The sequence below is a fragment of the Sarcophilus harrisii genome, chromosome 6, assembly GCF_902635505.1.
Source record: "Sarcophilus harrisii chromosome 6, mSarHar1.11, whole genome shotgun sequence".
Taxonomy (NCBI): Eukaryota; Metazoa; Chordata; class Mammalia; order Dasyuromorphia; family Dasyuridae; genus Sarcophilus; species Sarcophilus harrisii.
In genome coordinates, this window is record NC_045431.1 from 55,399,313 (window position 1) to 55,415,125 (window position 15,813).

A 15,813-nucleotide genomic window follows, 5' to 3' on the forward strand; every position below is an offset into this window, starting at 1 on the left:
AAAAAGTGTCATAACTGCAATATTATTGTAAAATTAAGTTTTAAAAAAAAGTATGATAAAAACTATCAATCATCCTTCATGTTACACTATCATTTTGCTTCTATTTCAATATTTCCTTTTTTCTTTCTAAAGGAAGAAGAAAAGAATTAGAACTTCTGACTTTTATATTCTTCCCTGTTTTTGTTTTGTTTTTGTTTTCCTCTTTCACTTCTTTTCTCACTTAGTACTATCTATGCTAGTGGGTTATCTATTTATTTAAATGGTGAAAGGTCCTCTAGAAGGTATTTATGATTTTGTCAACAATGGATGTTATGTGAAAAGACAACTTGATGATTCCTTGAACTTGACACAACTTCCACTGTGATACAATCTGATTGACCCCAGCTTTCCTTTTCTAGCTTCCTGATCTGGGGAGTACAAAAGGTCCTACCCTCAAATAGATGTAGCCTTGGAGATGTGGCCTTGGAGACAACAGAAACAGTAAAACTAGCAGAAAGTATGTTAGACTTTGTCCAAAAAGAGACCTGCTTTTCTTCTCCTTTTCTTTCTTACTAGCTGTGTGATCAAAATTGAGGGAAATTTAGTTTAATGTTCTATATCATTTGATTAACACAAATTTGTAATATTTGTAACATTGTAAAATTCAAAAAGGCCCTCATACTAGCTTAAAAAGAAGGGCCTGTACAATCAATTCAAGCTAAGGGATATCATCATCTTGTCCTTTCTACCACATGTTCCTTAACTAGTTGGGTTGAGTCCCATTCAACTGGGAAGCTGTATTTTTTTTAACTCTGTAAATAGGCTCCAACTTGAGCTAGATTTCTGCCTTGAAGGAATGTGTCCTTTGTTCCTTCATTAAACTTTGGGGTAATATGGCTCATGAAGGAAAAATAAAAGGAGAGAGAACTTGATTGTAGTGCCCAAAATGCTAGAGGGGGTTCACTACTCATTACCAAGCTCTGCTGACTTCCCCTACCAAAACAATAAATAATCAGGTTGAGGTGAAAGTTCTTAGTCAACAGCCTCATTTAGTATTCATCAATTAAGAATTGTTTCTCTCTTGTCAGACAAGTTCCCATTAACTGTTCTCAGGAAAACAGACCTGGATTTATACTAGGATAGGATTCTCCCTTGGAGTCTTTGATTATCCAAAAAAAAATTATTGACACCAATTTATTAATTATTGGCTAGCCTAATTTATGAATTTATTCAATAGCCCTAAATTTTGCTTCTCATATCTCATAATTTTATTGAAGACTAGGGCTAATCAATGTTTTTAACTTCTATGATGCTCAGTTTTCTAATCCATAAATTGGGATGGATAATACCTGTCTCAATGACCTTCCAGAGTGGTGTGAGGATCAAATAAAATAGTATTGAAAATAATTTGCCAAATAACTGTTTGGACATGTATACATATATTGTATTTAACTTATACTTTAACATATTTAACACGTATTGGTCAACCTGCCATCTGGGGGAAGGGGTGGGGAGAAGGAGGGAAAAAGTTGGAACAAAAGGATTTGCAACTGTCTGCATATATCTTGTAAATAAAAAGCTATAATAAAAAAAAAAGTAAAAAAAAAAGAAAAGAATTTGCCAAAGTGGAAGTGTTCATTAATATTATCATAGTAATTATGAAAATATTAGTTATTAAAATCTTTAAAAAAACAGAATGAAATAGATACCTAATTTTAGAATTAGAAAACATATTACTTAATTCTTCTTGTGCTAAGAAAGCACTTACATTTTTCAGAATAAGAAGTTGAAAATATTTTGCCATGGGCATCAGCCTCTATTACATTTGGACATTACAATGGGCATGACTGGAAAGTTCACTGTGTTAAAAAAAAAGAAAAAGAAAAAGAAAGAGAGAGAGAGAAAGAGAGAGATCAATTATATGCTCTAGGGGAAATTGTGCTGTTACTTTACTGCAGCATATCTTTGCCCAGATGACAATGAAGTTCCACGCACTCTTAAACTTTTTTGATTACCACAGGAAAGAAGTAATTTGTCTTTGATACAAACCAAGAAAAAAAGAAGAGCTCATTTGTACATTATAAAGAGAATACGAAAAGAAAGGGCTGACCTGCTAACAATTATATATTCATGGAATATATTACCAACAAATTGCTCCTTTCCTGGGTCTAATTCTATAATCCTTAAATGGCAAACCTCCTTGGGCTATGGTGCAAGTTTTCCCTGTGTACAAATTACAAGATTAGGTCTTTACTTACCTTTTTAATAGCATATTTCAGTCATTTTTTTTTTTTTTTAGAATATAGCCCTTTGAGAGAAAAGACATTAATGTAAAAATGAGAGAATAGGCAACATTTTGATGGGAGACAGAGAATACATACTTAGAATGCAATCATATGTATTTTTCTTATTATAAGGAATCACAAAGAATAAGAAGAATCAGTGTTTTCATCTTGCCAGATTTGTTCTGAGGAACTCACAATAACATTTTAGTGTCTGAACAGGTTGCTTCTTTTCAATGTGTGTGTGTGTGTGTGTGTGTGTGTGTGTGTGTATTTTTTATCTCCTATAGGAAATTGTAATGTTATTATTTCTATTTGACATGCAAGGGAACTGAGTCTGAGAGAAAAAAAAAAAGTAAGTTGCTTCCTCTGGGACACACATTTCAGCGTTTAAGGCACTATTAGAACTCAGGTCCTGCTCACCCCAGATCCTATATACAATACATTATTCCATCTAGCTATCTAAATTGAATTTTTCTCAGATCCTGTGATTATTTCTATCATATAATTCTCATCTATGTTTGCAAAGAGAACATAAATAAAATATCATCCCAATAACTAGTACTGTCAAATAATAAAATGATATATCTTTGGGAAATAATACTTTCCCCAGATGAGAAGTGTTTAAGTAAGATGGAGATGACGATTTGTTAGCTTTGGTAGGTGGGATTTTTATCTGAATTTGGCAAGGTAGCACTGGAAGAACATAGGAGTTTAAATCCAGCCTTAGGTATATACCAGCTGGATTCACCTGGATAAGACAATATCTGTATGTCTCAATTTCTTCATGAAAATAATAATAGCATCTACTGTCCAGTTTTGTTGTGAGCATAAAAATCAGATATTTGAAAATTACTTTGTAGACTACAGACACATTATACAATAAAAACACTAAATATAATAACAATTAAAATTGCAAGTTAAAATAAATTATTTCTGAGATCCTACCTATTCAAAGATTTGTGATCCTATATTCAAATGAGTGTTATATAAAATTTACAAACTTATACACACCAGATACTATTGAAAAATAGGCTCTCTAAGTAAGGTTAAATAATCATTCAAAAGATTATAACATCCTTGAGGACAGGAACTATTCTTTGCCTTTTTCTTTATATCCTCATTACTTAGGACAGAGTGAATGGTTAATAGTTGTTATTTATTTATTAATTTTAATTAATTAGTTAATTGATTTTATTGTTTTTATTTTATTTTATTTCTATTTTGTTTATTAATTTTATTAATTTCATATATTTTATTTATTAATTATTTTATTAATTTATTAATATTTTAGATTTAGAATGACTGAGAATGGAGTTTAAGTCATTCCTCAGAAAAAGATTCAGTTGTGTAACTCTGAGCAAGTCATTTACTGTCTCAATATTATTCACCTCATCTATAAAATGAGGGTAATAATACAGCCACTTAGACAATTGTTATAAGGCCCATATAAGTATATGTGAGCATTAAAGCATAACTTAACTGTTAGATAGTATTATTATCATCACATTGCTGTCATAGCTTTAAATCTATGTCAAACTTTTGGGAAAATGTATTGTTTTATAGATCAAAAACTATAAAATTATTGATATCATTTGTCTAATAAATGCCAGTACTAGGGATGTAACTCTCCTGTGGGGTAGTCAACAAATATTTGAGAATTTATGTCATAAAAATAGGAAAAAAGGAAAAAAATACTCTCTTTTTGAAATGTACCTATATATCTATAATGTTGTACAGATTCTTATCCCTTATTCAAAACTCAATATAGTTCTTGGTATGTAATAATTTAATATTTATTGACTGTCATGAAATAACAATATGAAAAGACTATTAAAACACTCATTGAATCTCATTCATAAATGTCATAAATTTACTTCCATTCAATGAGAAGGATTTATCCATAATGGGATTTAAGCTGAATCATCTTATATAATATATCTTCTTATCAGAATGTGAATTCCTTTAGGATAAGTTGAGTTTTTCTTATTCTTTGTATCTCCAATGCATAGTACAGTGCTAGGGACATAGTAATTGCTAAACAATTACTTTACCTAAATCTAGAATGTCCTTTGAATCTTGATTCCCAAAAATACATCACCAGATTGAGGACCACAGAAAATTCCCACCAAAAAACAAACAAACAAATAAACAACAAACAAACAAATGCTACTTAGGCTTCTGAATTATTGTCCTTTGAGCAGTAAAACAACCAGGATACACCAAACACCAGGGATGATACAAAAACATGAGACAGTAGAGAGAATAGCAAAGTCCATAATATGCTAGACCATGATAAGATTCCTATAGTCTTACCTGTTGTCCACACAAGCCTTTACCTGATCTAAACACATACACACACACTGCAAATGCATATATATGTGTGTGTGTGTGTGTGTGTGTAAACATATATGTATATATATATATATATATACACACAAAGACACATACATAGTTATGGAAATTGAGCATGTATACGAACATGTGAATATATATGCACACATGCATATATGGCTTGAACATAGGAGCATATTTGAATATGTATATTAATGTGTGTATATATATATATATATATATATAATATTCACTCGACTAATGTTCTCCACCTGTGAGCTTGTCATTAACTTTTTTTCTTTCTTATTGTTTCATAGTATGCTATATACATATGACTGACACTGAGAATGGGGGACAGGAAGTGAACCCAAACACAGCAATATATTTGGATATTTGTGGCTGATACAAATGAAGTCTCAAAGAATGAGAAAGGTTAACAAAAACTCAAAAGCAAATTTATCTGTTTCTCTTTTGTAAAAGATATAAAATTATGTGATTGACAATTTGGAAGTATAAATGCTGCAAAATGGGCATTCATAGAACTCATTATTTTCTTTTTATCTTGCAAGCTCAGATTTAGATGAGATACTATATAGACCACAAAGTATATAGATTTTAAATATTTCAACAAACTTAATATTATAGGAATAAAGAATAAAAGATTGGCTATAATTTATGATCTATGATTTCAATAAATTATTTGTGACTTTTTTTTTCCACATCATAAAAATCTGAATAGCCATGTGCATTATTTTACCATAGTTTGAAGTCAGTCATGGCAATCTTTATGAGTAGCATCATGAATAGTGTAAAAACATGTTTTGTCATAGTATCTTTATATAAAGCTTTCTGATTGCAGCATGAGAAGTCTGAAAATCAAGATGACATATATTTTCCAGATTCAATCTAGAGAAAATCCTTGTGTGGCTGTTTGGATTCAATGAAGGCTTGTCATTAAAAAGATTTGTCATTCTGTCAATTATGTTGCAAGTAGCACTAAGTGACAAAGTTCACAAATTACATGTTAATCATCAGACAAAGCATATTGTGACTATATGATGGAAGGCTGTAATCACAAACTAAATATTTTTGTTATATCTTTATGACAGTTGAAAGGAGTCAGAGATCTCTTCAATTTCCCAATTATGCTTAAAGAAGATTTTAAAATATCAATGTTACAGCAGAATTTCTGCATAAATGGTGTTCCCTTTACCTTTACAGAATGAAAGTAAGCCAACTAGGATCTGAATTCAGAAATGAAACAACGTTTCAGCTTCCTGAACCCTTATTTAAATGACTAAAGATATCTAAAAAGCAAAGCCATTGGTGAGAGAAGTACTGAGTAAAGTTAATTTCAGATTATATTATGCTCAATTCTAACTAAAAGATGCGATTAAAATTCTAGTTGAGAAAGGCATCAATGAGTTCTAAAGACTAATGCCTACCCTACACTACCTATTTACATTTTAATTCAATTAAAATGCAAATCTCTCAACCTAATGGAAGGAAGGCAGACACAGTTATAGCTGATCCTAAACTATTCCAACATCACTTAGTTACAGTATTTATATAAGAGAAAGGTCTGCTTTTTAGGTTTAATAATTAAGTACAATCCATTTTTCAATGGAAGAGATAATTTTAAGTAATGTAGTTTATTTTACTTTGATAAAACAAGCTAATTTTAAAATCTAAGATATGAAGTAGAAATTTTCTGCATTTAAAAATTGTTTCTTCATAGGAAACTTTTGGCAAAAGTATCTTACAATATTTGTATCAGATGAAATTACCTTAAATCTCTGAGTATATTTGAGTGGACTTTTACATATCCATGTCTCACATTTCTGACAAGAAAAACCCCCTGCAAATTGTGGATATTGTTTTGTCCTAATATCTTGAGATTTGCTCTGGTTCACTTCTTGTAAACCTAACGTTCCCTCTAGTCATGACTGATATGATTTCCTTCCCTGTCTTGTGTTTTAGCAAAAGAAAGAAAACTGAAAATAAATTTCTGAATTTTGGATGATCAATCATTAATGTCAAATATATATTTTAATCTCCAATGTTACTCAACTTTCATTAAGATTGAATTCTGTAAGAGGCTCTTCTCAAAAAGCCATATGATTATGATGATGATGATGATAGCTAGCATGTAAATAATGGAACCTAACAACTGTGAGATGAATGTTATTGCTATATACATGTTACAAATGAACAAACTGAGACTGAAAGATGATTTGCCTTGGGTTAAAAAGCTTGTAAACTCCTTCCTAAATGACCATACAATGGGAGCCTGGAGAGGGGATGACTAAATCTCTTTTTTTTTTCAGCTTCCTAATTACACTTATATGAAGATCAGCCATTACATCAGTTTCTTAGGTAAGGTGAGGACATTTCTTAAATTTGGATTTATAATGAGGTCAAAAATGTTTAGAGTCTTTCTGCTTTCTACCAACCCCTTTTTATTCGGTTGGCATTGTTCACTCCATGCATTTCCTTGGTGGTAGTACAGTGATTAGTGTGATAGACTTGGAGTCAGGAAGAACTAAATTAAAATCCTGCTTTAATTGCACATTAGCAGTATAGCTTTGAACAACCAACATTGCAACCTCAGTTTCAAAATCTGTAAAATAATACCAATATTAATTAATATAATCACCTGCATTACAAGGTTAATGTGGGGACTAAGATTTTATTTGTAATTTTAAAAAAAATTAAAGAACTATGTAAATACTTAATATAATCATCATCATCATCATCTATATCATTGCCATTATTATTCTCTGACACAGTTGCAAGTACCCACTCAAAATTTTCCATATTTCTGCTCAGGCTTATCTCATTTTTCATGTTTACTCAAAGAAAAGAAAAAAGAGGAGAGAGGAAGGAGGTATACAGGAATATCATCCTGTGCTAATTTTACTTCTTGCTAAAATGTATGTGTGTCTATATCCACATATGAATCATATATAGAACATGTGATTCCCAATTAGATTAGTTTGTCTCAGCACCTTTTGGGAAGAGTGAACATTGCATGTAATTGGACAGAAATTTTATGCATGCACATATATACATATACACATATTTATAATACATATATGTGTGTATTTCAATTTAACTCCTAATATTACTGGTACTGTCTGTGTGCAAGTTTTATTTGCTGAGGCAATTGGGGTAGGGCATACATTTTTTAGGAAGAAACACTTGATTTTTATAAAGTTTTTGCTTCTCTCTGTCTCTAAGGGGAGTCTCTACAGTACTGGAATTCATCATTACAGGGAGCTCAAACTCCAAAACAAGCTGTGTCCATGAATTCTTGACTCTGCCCTTTTCTATTTTCAAAATTTGTCCCTGACCTCTCAATTCTAGACATTTCCATTAAATCATGATGACACAGCTATGTGTTCATCTGGTTTCTAAGATGTCCAAATTCAATTCAGTTAGGCAAACAATTTATTAAATGCTTACTATGTGCAATGTACTGTTCTAGGTACAAGAAATACAAAGTTAAAGAAAATGTCAGAGTCCTTGACCTGGACAAGGTTGTATACTCCTAATGGTATTTATAGCACAAAGCAAATTGATAGCAGAGAAGGAGATATTTGGATAAAGAGTTCTATTGAAATCTAAGGAAAGAACAAATATTTTCAGTTCAGGAAATAGGGAAAAATCTCCAGAAGAGGATACATATTGCTGAGCCATGCTGGGAAAAAAGGGCTAAATGGTGCAGATGAGGAGGAACGGCATTTTAGGCAAAAGGATGATGAATGTGAATGCCTGAGGATGGAAGATACCATGCAGAATTCAAGGAATAGTTCACAGTCTGTTTTGGCTTTAGAATAACATTTATGAAAGGGAATGTTGTAAAATAAAGCTGGAAGTATAGAAAGAGAGAATTACCACATTTAGTAGGTCTTTAAATGACAAATTGAGGTAAAAGTTTTTAGTACAGAGTAGTTGGTGAGATTTTAGCAAGTCTTTGAGTTTATATGGGGAAAAAAAACCACATTTGTATTTTTACTAAATACAAACTTAAATTGCTTCAATTAAAAAAAAAAAACAAGTAAACATTGTTTTGAATTTCTGTAAATTTGTTAAGACTGTCGAGGTTTATCACATACAGAGTACACAAGCAGGCACATACAAACACACACACAAATTTCTTTGCTTGGGAAATTAGGATGTACTTAATGTCATTCAAATAATAAGAGTTTATTAAATGCTTACTATGTACCTGTCACTGTTCTAAATAGTGGAGACTCAAAAGCACAGACATTATCTATTCTCAAGTAGCATGCTTTCTAAGTTTTTATAAGAAGTTCTTAGAATGGACAGGAAGTTCCATGTATGATGCAATATAATTTCTCCATTTTGTAGATAAACAAACTGAGGACCAGAGAGGCTTAGGTGACAAGCATTTATTAACTCTCTACACCATTCTAAGGACTATATGAAATACTGGAATTCAGCAAAAATCAAAACAAAAACAGTTCTTGCTTTCAAGGAGCTCATAATAAAATGGAAGAGATAATGCATAAAAGCCAATGTTTAAAGAAGTCATATGCATGCAGACCTAAAGGTAACCTCAGAATGAAGGCACTAGTACTGAAAGGGATCAAGAAATTATAGTATGAAGGAAGGCAGGGAAAGAAGGAGAATGGGATGAGGAAGGTGAGAAATCCAGGGATAAAGAAAAGCTAGTGCCAACACATAGGGTCAGAAAGATGGACTACTCTATTCCAGGAACATCAAAAAAGGCAGTTTCACTGGAGCATAGGATGTGTGCAGGAGAGGAAAGTGGAAGAAAACTGAAAAATAAGAAGCATATGAATTTTTATATTCAGACACTATACTGTGTGTACACATCATAGACATACAGCACACATACACACAAACACACACATATTGTAAGCATTATGCTTATATTTATGTATCTTAAGTTCACATGAACTCTGTTTTTGGTTCTTCTGAGACTTGGATGTCAGGATAAAATGCACTTAATAATGATTATATAAATATGAAACAACTAACATAATACAAACATTTATTTTCCTTATATTAAATTATTATCACTGTAGTCCCTCCTTAGCAAAGATGACTTTGTTTCCCTTGTCGAATTGCAAAGTTTTATCTAATATTGTTTTCAATATCAAGTGTATAACTTGGCCAAACCATTTAAAAGGATTTGTGAATGTCAAGGGCAGCCAGAAACAATTGTAACTATGTGCCAGGCACATACTAAATGCTGATTATAGAGTCCAAAATGCAGTCCTTGCTTTGCAGAAGTTCACATTCTGATAGAAAGAAGATGCAGATAACAATGTACATACAAAATAGATCTATTTAAATATACAGTGTATATGGAAAGAAATTTCAGAAGCGAGTGAGAACCAGACAAAGTCTCCTACAAGAGAAAGAAAGTGAACTGAGTTATCAATTAAGGTGAAGAAGAGGGAAAACATTCTAGAAATGAGAGACAATCACTGCAAAGGCATGGAGTCAGGACAGAAGGTATTGTCTTTGAGGAGAAGCAAGAAGGAAAGTGTAGCCAGACCTTCAGTGAAGGAGGGTAAAGATTTAAGATGATTGGATAGACAGAAAGAGCTATAAAATCCAAACAAATTTAATATTTGATCCCGGAAGTATTAGGGAGGCATTGGATTCTGAAATTTATTGAGTAGTATAATGAATGTATATTTGTATGTGTATCTGCGTATAAATATATACATATTCCTCTATGTATTATATTTATAAAGTCATATATGATGCTATAATATATACACATATTACACATACAAAATTATATATACACGCACTATCATGTGTTTATGCAAGCATATGTACATCAGTGCCATAGATGTAGGTATATGTATATGATATGTGTGTATGTGTGTGTATGTATATGTAATTCGGTGGCAGAATGGATAGAATGGGCTAGGAGTCAGAAAGACTCATTTTCTTTTTTTTTTTTTTCCTTTTTTTTTTTTATTTAATAGCCTTTTATTTACATGATATATACATGGGTAATTTTGCAGCATTAACAATTGCCAAACCTCTTGTTCCAATTTTCCCTTTCCCCTCCATCCCCTCCCTAGATGGCAGGATGACCAGTGATGTTAAAATATTAAAATATAAATTAGAACACAATAACACCCGACCAAAAAGTTTTTTGTGTAAAAAAATCAGACTCTGGGTATTGTACTTACTTGTGAAAAAATCAAATGCAGGTGTGCATAAAGGGGATTGGGAATTAATGTAAGGTTTTAGTCATCTCCAGGTTCTTTTCCAATAGTTCAGTTCATTATTCCATTAGAAATGATTTGGTTGATCTCGGCTGGGATGGCCTGGTCCATCGAACTGGCATATAGTATTGTTTTAAGTATAGATGATCTCCTGGTCCTGTTCATTTCCTCAGCATCAGTTCATTAAGTCTCTCCAGGCCTTTCTAAATTACCTGTTGGTCATTTCTTAAAACAGTAATATTCCATTTTCATATACCAAAATTTATTCAGCCTTCTCCAACTGGGACATCCATTCAGTTTCCAGTTTTAACTACAAAAGGGCTGCCACAAAATTCGTGCACATACAGGTCCTTTCCCTTCTTTATAACTTTTAAAATCCCAGTAGAACACCTGGATCAAAGGGTATACCTTTTCCGGGCTTTTAAACTCTCTCCAAAATGGTTGGTTTTTCACAACTCCACCAACAAACCTGTCCCAGTTTTCCCGCATCCTCAACAATCATATTTTTTCCGTCATCTTAGCCTCGGCGGTGTGTAGTGGTATCTTAGGTTTCTTAATTTGCATTTCTCGATTAATTGAGGGATCTTTCATATGACTAAAATAGTTTCAATTTCTTCATCTGAAATTGTCTGCTATTTCCGACCATTTTCAATTGGAGAATGGCGATTTTTTAAAATTAGGTTAATTCTTATATTTTTGGAAATGAGGCCTTTATGAACCTTTGACAAAATATTTTCCGTTTATTGCTTTTTAATCTTGTTCATTGTTTTGTTTTAAAAACTTTTCGTTTGGTATAATCGGAAATTTTCATTTTTGGATCAGTAAATCTCTAGTTCTTTTTGGAAAAAGACCTTCCCTTCCACAGGTCTGAGAGGAAAACTATCTTATGTTCCTCTAATTTATTAATAATTTTATTCTTTATCCTAGGTCTGAACCCATTTTATTTATCTTGGTGTCGGCGTTAAGTTGGATCAATCCTAGTTTCTCCATTTGGGTTTCAATTTTCCCCAAATTTTTTCAAAAAAGTTCTTACCCAAAAGCTGGGATCTTTGGTTTTCAAAGACAAAGGTTACTATATTTGTTATGTTTTATCCCTTACCCAATCTATTCCACTGATCCTAATCTACTCCTTGAATCCAAATAGTTTTGGTCTTTCTCTAAATATAATTTTAGATCTGGTACACTAAGCCACCATCATTTTATTTTTTTTTCATTAATTCCTTAAATTCTTGACCTTTTGTTTTTCCATATGAACTTTGTTGTTATTTTTCTAGGTCTTAAAATAGTTTTTTTAGTCATTGGTATAGCGCAAAAAAATAGATTAGTTTTAAATTTGTCATCTTTATTATATTTGCTCGCCCTATCCAAGAGCATTTTATTTTCAATTGGTTAGACGACTTAATTTTGGAAAAGTGGTCTGTAATTTTGCTCTAAAGTTTCTGATTTTCCTTAGTGATTCCTAAATATTTTTATATTATCGGTAGTTACTTTAAATGGAATTTCTCTTTGAACTTGACTGTTGGATTTTTTTGATATATAAGAATTGATGACTTATGGGGTTTTATTTTATAACCCAAGAACTTTGCTAAATTGGGGTTTTTTAATAACTTTTTAGCAGAATCCTGGGGTTCTTAATAACCATCATGTCATCGGCAAAAGGTGATAATTTGGTTTTCCCATTGCCTATTCTTATTCCTTTTAATCCTTTCTCAGCTCTTATTCTATGCTAGGTTTCTAATAAATATTAAATAGTAACAGTGATATGGGCAACCTTTTTCACCCAGATCTTTTGGGAATGGTTGCAGTTTGTCTCCATTACATATGATGCTTACTGATGGTTTTAAATAGATTGATTTTTTAAGGAAAAGTCCATTTATTCCATACCCCAAGTTTTTAATAGGAATGGATGTTGGATTTTATCAAATGCTTTTCTGCATTTATTGAGATGATCATATGGTTTTTGTTAATTTGGGTTATTAACTGGCCAAATATTGATAGTTTTCCTAATATTGAACCACCCTGATTCCTGGTATAAATCCTACTTGATCATATGATTATCTTGGAGATGATTTTCAGTCTTTTGTTATCTTTTTAAGATTTTAGCATCAATATTCTGGGAGATTGTCTATCATTTTTTTCTCTTTTTCAGCCTCCTGGTTTAGGTATCAGTACCATGTCTGTGTGAAGAAGAATTTTGGGGACCCTTCATTCCCTATTTTATCAAATAATTTTATAGCATTGGGGCAATTGTTCTTTAAATGTTTGGTAAAATTCCATGTAAACCATCTGGTCCTGGGGATTTTTCTTAGGGGTGTTTAATTGCCTGTTCTTTTTTTTCTGAAATGGGACTTTCAAAAATTTACTTCCTCCTCTGTTAGTCTGGGAAAGGCTGTATTTTTGGAGGTAGTCATCCATTTCCTTGGGTTATCAAATTTGGCATAAAAGTTGAGAAAAAATCTTATTATTTCCTCTTTTCCTCTTCATTGGGGAAAGTTCTCCTTTTTCATTTTTAGACTACTAATTTCATTTTCCCTCCTTTTCTAATCAGATTTCCAAAGCCTTATCTATTTTATTGGCTTTCATGAACCAACTCTTAGTTTTTTAATTAGTTCAATGTTTTTTTACTTTCAATATTTTTTAATTTCTCCTTTTTTTTAAATTTCCAATTTAGAATTTGATTGGGGTTTTAATTTGGTCTTTTTTAGTTTTTTAGTTGCAAGCCCAATTATTAATCTTTTCTTTCTCTGTTTTATTCAAGTGTCTAAGGATATAAAATTCCTCTTATTACCCTTTTGCATCCCAAAATTTTTTGTATGATGTCATCATTGTCATTATCTTGGTGAAATTTTAATTGTATCTATAATTTCGCTTACCCAATCATTCTTTAAGATGAGATTGTTTGAAATACTTTTTTGGTCTTTTCCCCCAACTTTTTGTTGAATGAGTTTTTTATTGCATCTGATCTGAAAAAAAGCTTTACTATTTCTGCTTTCTTGATTTTTTTTGGGTCTTTATGTCCTAATATTTAATTTTTTATAGGTTCCATGCTTGGAAGAAAGTATATTCCCTTCATTCCATTCAATTTTCCCAAGATCCAACATACCCTAATTTTTCTAATATTCTATTTCTTCTTTAATTTCTTTCTTTTTGTTTTGTGGTTTGATTTGTCTAATTCTGAGGTGCAAGGTTGGATCTCCTACTATTACAGTTTTGTTTTCTTTTCTTCTTGAACCTCTTAAATTCTCCTTTGGGAAGTTGAGTGCCATACCATTGGTGCATATATGTTTAATATTGATATTGCTTCGTTGTTTATGTACCTTTAGAGGATGTAGTTTTTCCTTATCTCTTTTTAATTAGATCAATTTTTTACTTTTTGATCAGAAAGGATGGCTACCCTCTTTTTGACTTTACCTGAAGCATAAGATTTTGCTCCAGCCTTTTTACCTTTACTCATTGTATCCCCCTTTTTTGGTTTCTTGTAAACCATATTGTGGGTTCTGACTTTTTATCCATCTTTCCCTCCTCTTTATAGTTCATCCCATTCACATTTACGGTTAAATTACTAAACTGTATTTCCTGCCATCCTAATAACCCCAGATTGTGCTTTACTTTTCTTTGCCTCCCCAACCCTCTTTCCCCTTTTAACTTATGCCCCTCTTGTATCAATCTTATCCTCTTTATAATCCCTCCCTCCCCTTTGGTCTTTCCCCCTTTCCTTCCTATTCTTTTCTTTTCCTTTTCCCTCCCCATTTTCAATGGGAGGGAGAATTTTCTTAAAACAAATGTCAATTATTTTTCTTGATCCAACTCGATGGAGTAAGATTCCAATGTTCCTCCCCTCTCTAAACCCTCAGATATGATAAGTTCTGCCCTTTGTGGGATGGGTTTCCCTCTTTCCCCCTCCTTCCCACCTTTTCTGCCATCATCCCTTTTTCCTTATCACTTTTTTTATGTTATCTCATCTAAATTTTATGTATTCTTTTTGTATATCCACAACAAAAATAATTTCTAAAGTTATTTTTTCCTTTTCTGGATCTCTTGAGTTCTATGTTGGAGATCAAATTTTTTGTTTAGTTCTGGTTTTCTTCAGAAACAAATGGAATTCATTTGTTTCATTAAATTTATATTCTTCCCTGGAAAATGCTCAACAACTGGGTAGTTTATTCTTGGTTGCATCTCAAGTTCTTGTGCCTTTGAAATCATATTCCAATTTCCTTTAATGTAGGGGCCGATCTTGGGGATCCTTTTGTGGCACCTCGTATTTAAATGTTTTTTTTTTCTGTTTAAAAATTTTTTCCTTAACTGATAGTTTTTGAAATTTTGCCACAAATATTCCTTGGGGTTTTTATTTTGGGTTTCTTTGGGAGGTGTTGGATGAATTCTTTCAATCCATTTTCCCCGTTCTTACATCTGGGCGTTCTCTTTGATGATTTCTTGTAAAATAAGTATCTAGGCTTTTTTCATCATGTTTTCAGAAAGTCCAAAATCCTCAGATTTCTCTCCTAGATCTATTTTCCAATCTGCATTTTGAGTAGTAATTCATGGTTTTTTTCCAGTTTTTTTTTTTGTTTTTGTTTTATTCTTGCTGTCTCAATGAATCATTAGTTTCTTTTGTTAGTTCAATTTTTAAAGAATTATTTTTTCTTTTTTTACTTTTTTCTGTTATGTCCAATTGGTTTTGAATGTTTTTTTTTGGGGAATTTTTCCATTTCACTAATTTTTTTTTTTTAGTGAATTATTTTTTTTCAATTCACCATCCATTTCTTGCGTGTTCTTTGTCTTTTCAATTCACAAATCCTACTTTCTAGTAATTCTTTTTTTTCATTCACAATTCTTACTTTCCAAGTTTTTTTTTTTCAATTCAAATTTTTTTTCCCTGCATTCCTGGGAATTTTTCTTTTCAATTCGTATTTCAGGAAGTTGTTGCCTCTTGTAAGGCTTCTTTCCTTTCCCCCATTTATCTTCTCTCTTTTGAGACT